Source organism: Euphorbia lathyris, chromosome 8, assembly GCF_963576675.1.
Source record: "Euphorbia lathyris chromosome 8, ddEupLath1.1, whole genome shotgun sequence".
NCBI classification, from domain to species: Eukaryota; Viridiplantae; Streptophyta; class Magnoliopsida; order Malpighiales; family Euphorbiaceae; genus Euphorbia; species Euphorbia lathyris.
Window position 1 is genome coordinate 3053885 of NC_088917.1, and position 9889 is coordinate 3063773.

Genomic DNA, 9889 nt, shown 5'->3' on the forward strand with positions numbered 1-9889 from the left:
ATTATTATTGTTTCATAGAATTCCAAAATATGAAAATGTATTAAATTTACTAAAAAGTACAATTCATTGAATTTTGTAAAAATAAATAAATCATTCACCTTTAATTAAAATTCTATAAAAAAATATATTAATTTCAAATATACATAATATAAAAAAATTATAGCATGATATAAAATTACTTAAAAGTAAATATATTAATTTATTTATTTATCTAAATTATATAAAAGTTTCGTATCCCGTGCATCGCACGGGTTTTCGACTAGTTAGTTAATTAATTTAAAACTAAAAGTAGTATATATTGTATTTCTTTTATTCGAACCAAAGCGAACCGAAAACCAAACTACCTTGAAAATTAGGACCAAACCAAACTAAAATATAATTCGGTCCGGTTTGATTCGGTTTTTCCGGTCCGATTTTTTCAGTTTTTAGGTTTTCGATTTGGTTCTGCTCACCCCTAGCAGTAGAGAGAGTAGTAAGTAATACATTATATGGTTTTAAAAGAATTGAATGTAATATACTTATATTATTGGTTTAGAAAACAAAGTCCATATACTTTGTTTTCAAACATAGTGAGGATAGCGTGAACCTAATGTGTAGTCTTCAACAAAAAAATAATAATGTGTATATATTAACGTGTGTGCAATAAAGAATATTAATATTGATTATGGTTTTGCTTTTTATGACAGTTCATTTTTATTCAATTGGGTTGGCATTGATAAATAGGGCATAGGCTCAAGTTTTATGATAGCGTATAAATTATCAGTACTGAATTATTATTAAGGAAAAAACATTCTCGTTATTTTGATTTTAGTGTATTGAATTTCTAACATTTTCTTTTAATATATTTAGTTTTTAAGTTTTTGTGACATTAAATCATTAGTGTTATAAATTAAGATTGGTTTGAGTGGTTATGTGCTCCAAGTCGTTTAAGCTAGATCTCGAGTTCGAGTTCTACTGTATGTAGAAAGCTTTAATGGGGAGATGATCCACCTAAAGAGCGGCTGACAAGCCTCGAACCGAAAAATCAAACAAACTATAAAAAATCATCAGTGACGAGAAAATCGATTTTTAATATAAAACTCAGTTAACATTACGTTATTAATTTTGCATGCGTTCGAAATTTGTACTTTAACAGTTTGAAAACAAATTTTTATTCGTTTGAAAAACTGAAAATCTATTTCGAACTGTAAAACATACAATTTCAGACATTGATGGAGACCGTAATATTTTTTTTTCTAAAAGGATGGAGACCATAATTATTCGTGCTAAAGCATAACTTTGGAGCTTTTGTTCTTGTTCTGTAAAGTTGATGAATATAATATATTTGATATTTTAATAACAAATCAGAGTGGCGCAGCGGAAGCGTGGTGGGCCCATAACCCACAGGTCCCAGGATCGAAACCTGGCTCTGATATGGTTTGGTCAAAATCGAGCCTTACACATGAGGTTATTTGCAAAATCAAACTTTTTAATTTCTCTAAATCACTCCCTTTTGGCCAAACCAACGTAATAAAAATTATTAAGTTTCCAAACTGCACAAATCACATACTTTTGTTTGTAATTTTTAAACCACGGAGATGCCTTTGAAAAAAGGTCAAACCATATCAGAGCCAGGTTTCGATCCTGGGACCTGTGGGTTATGGGCCCACCACGCTTCCGCTGCGCCACTCTGATTTGTTATTGAAATATCAAATATATCATATTCATCAACTTTACAGAAAAAGAACAAAAGCTCCAAGTTTATGCTTTAGCACGAATAATTATGGTCTCCATCCTTTTAGGAAAAAAAATTACGGTCTCCATCAATGTCTGAAATTGTATGTTTTACAGTTCAAAATAGATTTTTAGTTTTTCTATAATCACATCACATGAATAAAAATTTGTTTTCAAACTGTTAAAGATAGAAATTTCGAACGCATGCAAAATTAATAACGTAATGTTAACTGAGTTTTATATTAAAAATCGATTTTCTTGTCACTGATGTTTTTTTTACAGTTTGTCTGATTTTTCGATTCGAGGCTTGTCTGTCGCCCTTTAGGTGGATCATCTCCCCATTAAAGCTTTCTACATACACTAAAACTCGAACTCGAGATCTAGCTTAAACGACTTGGAGCCCGTGACACTCAAACCAATCTTAATTGGTAACATTAATGAATTAATGTCACCAAAACTTAAAAACTAAATATATTAAAAGAAAATGTTAGAAATTCAATATACTAAAATCAAAATAACGAGAATGTTTTTTTCCTTAATAATAATTCAGTACTGATAATTTATACGGTACCATAAAACTTGAGCCTTTGCCCTATTTATCAATGCCAAGCCAATTGAATGAAAATGAACTGTCATAAAAGCAAAACCATAATCAACATTAATATTTTTTATTGCACACACGTTAATATATACACATTAATTTTTTTTGTTGAAGACTACACAATAGGTTTATGCTATCCTCACTATGTTTGAAAACAAAGTATATGAACTTTGTTTTCTTAACCAATAATATAAGTATATTACATTCAATTCTTTTAAAACTGTATAATGTATTACTTACTACTCTCTCTACTGGTCACTTCTAATTTCTCTTTCTCTTTCTCTTCTCTCAATCGTGGTTGTATGCGAAGTTACTATTCTTGCACCTTTGTCACCGACTTCTATTCCACTGGGCTTTTCTTTCTTCTTCTCCTCTACACACATTTTCGACTTCAACATCATTTACATTTAGATTACATCACTAATTTCAATAATTCTCAACTGTGGGCACCAGTTTGAAGGATTGAAGGAAGAAGAAATAGGCTTCTCTTTCTACTTCTCCTCTACACATCCATCTTTAACTTCAACGGCTAAACCTCCATATTTCACATTCAGATTCCATCGTCAATTTCAGTAATTCTCAAGTTTGACTTGAAGGAAGAAGATAATGGTTGCTTTCATGATTTTAACAACCGACGTGTAAACAACCAAAAAAGGTGAGCAATTTGAGCAGTTGATTTTAATCCTAGGGATTTCATTTATATTGAAATTGAATGTACAATCAATCTTTTTTTTTTTGGAGAATGGACTTAGTAAGTTCAATAGGGCCTCATTTAGATTGAAATTGGATGTTCAATAGGGGCTTCATCTAGATTGAAATTTAAGGTTTAGTAGGTTTAATAGGGACTTCAAGTAGTGTGCATGTTCCATCATTGATACTAAATTCCTCCATTTCAGGAACTTGGTCTAGACGAAATTTTGTTCATTTTCATTTTCTTCTTCTTTTGTATTGGTGATTATAGGTTTTTTCTATCAATTTATTCTTTTCACGAGTCCTTATTTTGTAAAATTATCTCTTATATCAAATAAAAGCTTTCATATTCTCATGCGTAAATTGTACTCATGCTTTCATTGGTGTCTGGATTTATATTGCCCATCCCATATAGTTTGTTACTTGCACTTAATTCAAATTATTTGCTGAGTACTTGTTTCAATTTATATGTGTTATTTGTTATGGAGAATCTATGTTTCCAATTCAATTTGTTAAACTAGTACAAACTTTTAAGCCCTGTCATATTAAGTAGACTAGTAGCTAGTGAGACCCTCTTCCTTTGTATTAATGTAGTTAACGGGTCCATTGGAACAGTCTATGAAACCTCACAGCTTTCAGCCAAATGAATTCACTCTTGAATCAGAAAGTGAAACTTAGCTACTCATAATGAAAATAACTCAACAATACAATAGAAAATCTATAAACCTAGTTCTCCTCTTTAGGGAATGTTAAGTCTCTATTTATAGGGGAAAACCTAAGAAGAAAGACTAAAATATCCATAAGAGATAAGGAAAGAAACTAAATCTCTAATTAATTAATGATTAAATTAGAGATAATAAAAAATATTCAAATCCTAAATAAAAGAAAATACAACTAAATAAGATAATATCCCCAAATCAAATCTGCAAACATGTTTTTTTTCTCTTCCAAAGTCATTCAACCACTTGCTCATGCCTTAACTGAAGTTGGATGCAACTTTCCAATTACAACTTAATTTGTAACAAGACATGCCCAAACCTTAACTTAAACTGGTCTCTGATTGGTAAATACTCCAAAATGCTGCATAATGTAATAAATTTCCAGATTTTTCACCAAACATGTAAACTTTCTCTCAAAATAAAATATGAGATAAAAAATATTAATTAAACACCAAATATTTCCAATTTACATAGAATAAGGTAGAAAGTAACAAGACTAAAATAGTCTTATCAACCATCCTTCAACTATTTCAGTCAATGCCTCTTCTTGAACTTCGTCAAGTTCAATCACGCTTCCTATTTAGGATCTAATCTATCCGATGCTATGCATTTAACATATGCTGAACATTCCCAAATTCTCATAAAAGATAAACTAAATTTCTTTCCAATGAGCAATTCAAATGGAGTAGAACTGGCAGATTTGGTGGGTACTCAGTTCAAGGTAAATAAGGCAGTTTCTAAGGCGTAGCCCCAGAATGTCTTTGGAAAGGAGGTCACGGTCATCATGGATCGTACCATATCTAATAGAGTATGATTTCTTATTTCAGATACATCATTGTGCTATCGTGTATATGGAGGAGTCCAATGTGAGCGAATGCTATGTTCGTTCAGATAATTCAAGAAATCAATGGAAATATATTCTTCAACTCGATTTGATCGAAGTACTTTAATATTCTTTCTTGTTTGTTTTTCTACTTCATTCTTGAAGCATTTGAATTTCTCAAAGGATGGTTCATCAAGTAGACAAATCCATATCTAGTATGATCATCTATGAAGCTAATAAAGTAACTGAATCCTCATATTGTTTGTGTTGACATAAGACCACATAGATCTGAATGTATTAATCTTAGAATGTCTGGTGCACACTCTCCTTTATTTCTAAATGGAGTCTTTTCCATCTTTCTGTCTAAACAAGATTCATATGTACCCATTGATTCACAATTAATTCAGTCTATAAGTCCATCTTGATATAGCTTAGACATATGTCCCTTATCTATATGGTCTGGGCAACAATGCCATAAGTAAATTGAATTATATGTTCTTTGTCTTTTGGTATCAATTGTGTAAATAGAAACTTTATCATCCAATACATAAATTCCATTCAATGATATTCTTGAAAGATAGCAAATCACAATTCTATGGAAAATAAAACTTGAATTCTTAATTGAAACTGTAAAACCATCATCCACAAGAAACTATAGATATAATGTTATGAGATATATCGGGAACATATAAACAGTTTCCTCAATTCTATTACAAGTCCAGATGGTAATGCTAAGAAATAATCTCCAATTGCGAGAGTATCAACTCTTGCTCTGTTTCCAACTCGCAAATTTATGGCTCCTTCTTGAGATTCCTAGTCTGCTTTAGTTCCTGCATATTTGTACAAATATAAGATCTACATCCAATATCTAATACCCAAGACTCACACTATGAAATTGAGTTTATTTCAATATAGAACATACCAGATGTAGAAGCACCTCCTTTTCCCTTATTGGGGGAGTATATGTACTCTTTATAGTTCCTCTTCCAATTCTCTTATTTACAATAATATTGGTATTCTCCTTTGGGCTTTTTAGTGACTTGCTTGCCTTTAGCTTGATTTGGTTTAAAGCCCTCGATCTTCTTGGAATCTTTGGAATTGGGAAACCTCCTTTTTCGCTAGTTAGACCCCTGAATAAGAAGTGTAGACATCACATTCTCTTTCTTTAGATTGGGCTCAACTGACTTAAGCATATTCAAGAGCTCTTCAAGAAAGATCTATAAGTCATTCATCTGATAGTTCATGATGAACTCTGAATAACTCTCTAAGAGGGACTACAGAACTAAGTCGACACTTAATTCATGATCCATCACAAATCCAATACTAGGAAGCTTGGTGATGTAACCAATCATCATGACACAAATTTCCACAACAGAAGAACCTTCTTATATCTTGGAGTGAAACAACAATTTTACTATCTCATAACGTTCGCATCGAGTCTGTTTCTCAAACAGCTCCTTTAAGTACATATTGAGATAGAAGTGAAGTTGCTTCGGGTATGTCTAGAAGACGCCCATCACCCATATTTTCTTTGTTGATGATATCTTATTATTTTTAGAAGCTTATATTTATGCTTCCAATATACTTATTTCTCCTAACGTGTCTAAGGTTCTGAGTGATAACCTTAGTGAAGCTTTAGGTGTTTTGATTTCATATGATCTTAGGAGGTATCTTTTATGTGATTGTTTGGTGTGGTTGGAGATCAAAAATTGATCATGTGTTGGGAGATGATGAATTTTCTCATAATAAGAAGATTGATTGTATTATATCCTAATGTAAAGATTTCTCTGGAGCTTTTCTTATTTCTAAAAAGTACTTCTCTTTAAACTAAAAGGAGGCTATGGTTAAATGGCATCTTCTTGATAGAGATTGGGTTAAGGTAAATTCGGTGGCTCGAGGACGTTAACTGTGATTGTAAAGGCATTCGATTGGGTATTTGCAGTGGAGATTAAAGGCCTTTAATTTGGACTAAGTCCGCCTGGGTGAAGGTTTGCAGAAAAGTTCTGGATAGCTTTCATTGTGTGTTTAATGATCACTATCTTATGCATGGAACTTAAGACATTGTTGGAATTTTAAGCATAGATACATTCTGGGAAGGAAATAGAGAAGTGCAGTGGTGAATACAGGATTACTTGGTTGGAGAGGCCGATTTTACACGTGCATTTGTAAAAAGAAAAAAAATTGCTAAATCGAAAATTTTTGTTGTATATATGCGTGTTATACTTTGAATGGTCAAGAACCAATTTTTAACTACTAATGTACAATTTTCCAAAATTAAGCTAGATTTTGTTTAAGTGTCCTAACATGTAAAAGAAAATTGTATTTAGGGAGGGCCGAACAGGTAAAAAAAATAAAAAAATATTGATTTAAGAGGGCCTACCAGCTTAAAAAAAATTATTAATTTGGATTTAAAGAGGGCCTACCAGACCAAAAAAAATTAGAAATTTGGATTTAGGGGGGTCTAACAGGCTAAAAAAATTTAGAAATTTGGATTTAGAGAGACCTAACAGTCCCAAAAAAATTAGAAATTTGGATTTAGAGAGGCCTAAGAGGCCCAAAAAATTAGAAATTTAGATTTAGGGAATACCTAACAGGCACAAAATATTGAAATTTTGAATTTTGGACAAGCTTAGCACTTAATGAGCCATTTTGAAGGGCTAATTTAACATCCCGATATTTTTTTTAGACAGGGAGGCCGAAATTACCCGAGGCCAATGTAGTTCTGGCAGCCGGAGGGGCCCGGGTCATCCTGTTTACGCCCCTGGAGAAGTGTATGGATGGTGAATTACGCTTGAGAATTGTTATTTAGGATATAGGAGGAGCTTCCTACATATCTCCAATATATTTTGTTTGAAGAAATATGTGACAGGGTGGGTCAATTAATTTAGCGACTCTATGTTTATCTTTCATTTTTTTTCTCGGCTTAATGCGTTTGTCTCATTGAACCTGACCTAAAAAATGGATTTGTCTTCTAAGCTTACAAAGTGTATCGTTAGTCTTTAGACTTAATTACACTGATATATTGCTCCTTAAACTTGTTGAAAATATACATTTTAATTTATCTAATTCCTATTTGCTCTGCCACATGGAGTTATAGGGTTAATAAAGTTTAAAAGATCAATTTAAAGCAAGTTCAAGAGGCAAACGAGATATTTTGTAAATTCAACGAACCAAGTGTTTTTTTTTTCTAAATTCAGGAGCTCCTGATGTATGTTTTACAAATTTAAATTTGATAAGTATAAAATTCAATTAATTCTTGACTGAATAAAGAAGAACCAATTAATTAGAGAATGAAGGAGTTAGAAACTATATTATTGTTAGGGTAATGTATAAAAAAAAAAACCTTGTGGTTTGACCTTTTCACATACAGTCTCATGGCTTTAAAACTTACAAACATGGAGCTATGGTTTGTGCAGTTTGCAAACTCAAACATTCGTCAAAAAAATATTGTCATAATTTACCCGAAAAGTGAGCGATTTAGACAAGTATGATTCTGCAAATTATCTCATATTGAATTTGAAAATTAACTAAACTACAAGTATTTTTTGACCGAAAAATTGACTTACTAATCCTTAACTACAAACTTCACAAACCATGGATCATTGTTTGCAAGTTTTTAAACCATGAGACTATGTTTGCAATCAGACAAACCACAAAGATTTTTGTATTTTATCCTTATTGTTAAGAGAGAATTTATGAAATAAATTTAGGAGGCCCCGTATTGTGTTGTTGTTGAGAGACAGTAATTGAAAAAAAAAGGTAGTGTGTTTGTCAATATATAATTACTATTAAATTCAAGTTATGAATAATAATTATTTATATGAATATTTGTTTAACTATTGATATCTCAATAATTATTATATTATAATTAAAATAAGTTTCGGATTGGAGGCCCCTTTAGATAGGAGGCTTTGGGCGGATACTGGACATGCTCCCAAACATCATTGAACTTTATTTTGTTTTGAATAAAAGGTATTGAATTTTTATTTTTTTATATAGTTCGGTTCGAGGATCTTCAGACACCCTTTAAGTGGATTCTTTCCCAATCAAAACTTTTTGCATACACTATTAAGTCACTTTACTGACAAAATTTTGATGTTTGCTGACAGAAATTTCCGCCAGCAAACATATATTTTCTTGTAGTGATCTAAGTAAAAAAGAAATAAAAAATTTCCTCTTGTAGGATCTATTGCCCCATTGAATTTCTTAGAGTGATAAATTTTAATTTGTCTAAAATTAATCATATGCTATCATGTATATTTAAGTAATTAATCATGTCACTTTAAGCAAGTTACAAAATAAGATAGTTTGTAAATTTAGAATATCAATCAATTTTTTTTTGTTACCAAAAAAACTGAAAAATGATTAATTAATGATGACAGCTGTGGGATTTGAACCCACGCCCTTTCGGACCAGAGCCTAAATCTGGTGCCTTAGACCACTCGGCCAAACTGTCTTTGTTTCTAATAGATTATTATTGGTTGCTTAATCCTATTAATTCGTGATTAACGACGGTTTGTTATATATTTTAATGTGTTACTTATTATATATCTAATCTTAACAAACAAAAAGTGTATGCGCGTAGGTGTATATTTAGCCCATGCCCCCTCCCCCATGAAACAATCTTGTATTCACCAGTGACCTAATTTTATCACCATGATCGCCTAGTTTCTATCATCTATTCTCCATTTTTTACTAATTTTCCTTCATTCCTCTTCATTGTTTTTATAATGGAAAGCTTCAAATTACATCTTCTAACCACATCGTAGAAAGCATCCACTGGAAAAAGCGCCATTAGTAACTGATAGCGCGACGCCTAGTGTGAGCTTTTCTTATGACGATTAAATGTGTATTACGGTGAATGCGCTATGAATGTGATCTTTTAAATGTTCTTAACTCTACTAGACGCTACGACTACTTAGGGGCAAGTGTACCCCGTCGTATCAAGTAATAATCCGGTTAAGACCGGGTATCGAATCCACGGGATTTATAATTACAAGTATTAGACGACTCAGTTTCGTATGTTATTTAAGCGGCGATTACTTTGGGGGTGAAGTAAGATACAACTACACACTATCCTAACTATTGGAGACTCAGATTTGTGTAGCTAAAACCCTATGAAGTGGGATGAATATCGATAAGTTATAACCACGATAAATAATGACTCTAAATGTTTACGGATAATAATTTACTCTTGTAAAGACGACTAAGTGTAGTAGGACCGACCCGTGAAGCACTTAGACTACGTAATTCCTAGTCAAGGCATGTCTAATGCGGGGGAATTAGAAACTAGGGCCCGTAAGTTCCGTGGTTTGTCAATTCCTACGGTGTCTGGTTTGTCAC

The 9889-nt window shown here is 32.1% G+C and overlaps 1 non-coding gene across 1 annotated transcript; it reads right to left on the bottom strand.

Moving 5' to 3' along the window:
- Window positions 1–8922: 8922 nt before the first annotated feature.
- On the bottom strand, window positions 8923–9002 carry TRNAL-UAG (transfer RNA leucine (anticodon UAG)). The gene has a single exon. It is a non-coding gene; the product is annotated as a tRNA-Leu (tRNA).
- Between the last annotated feature and the right edge of the window lie 887 nt (window positions 9003–9889).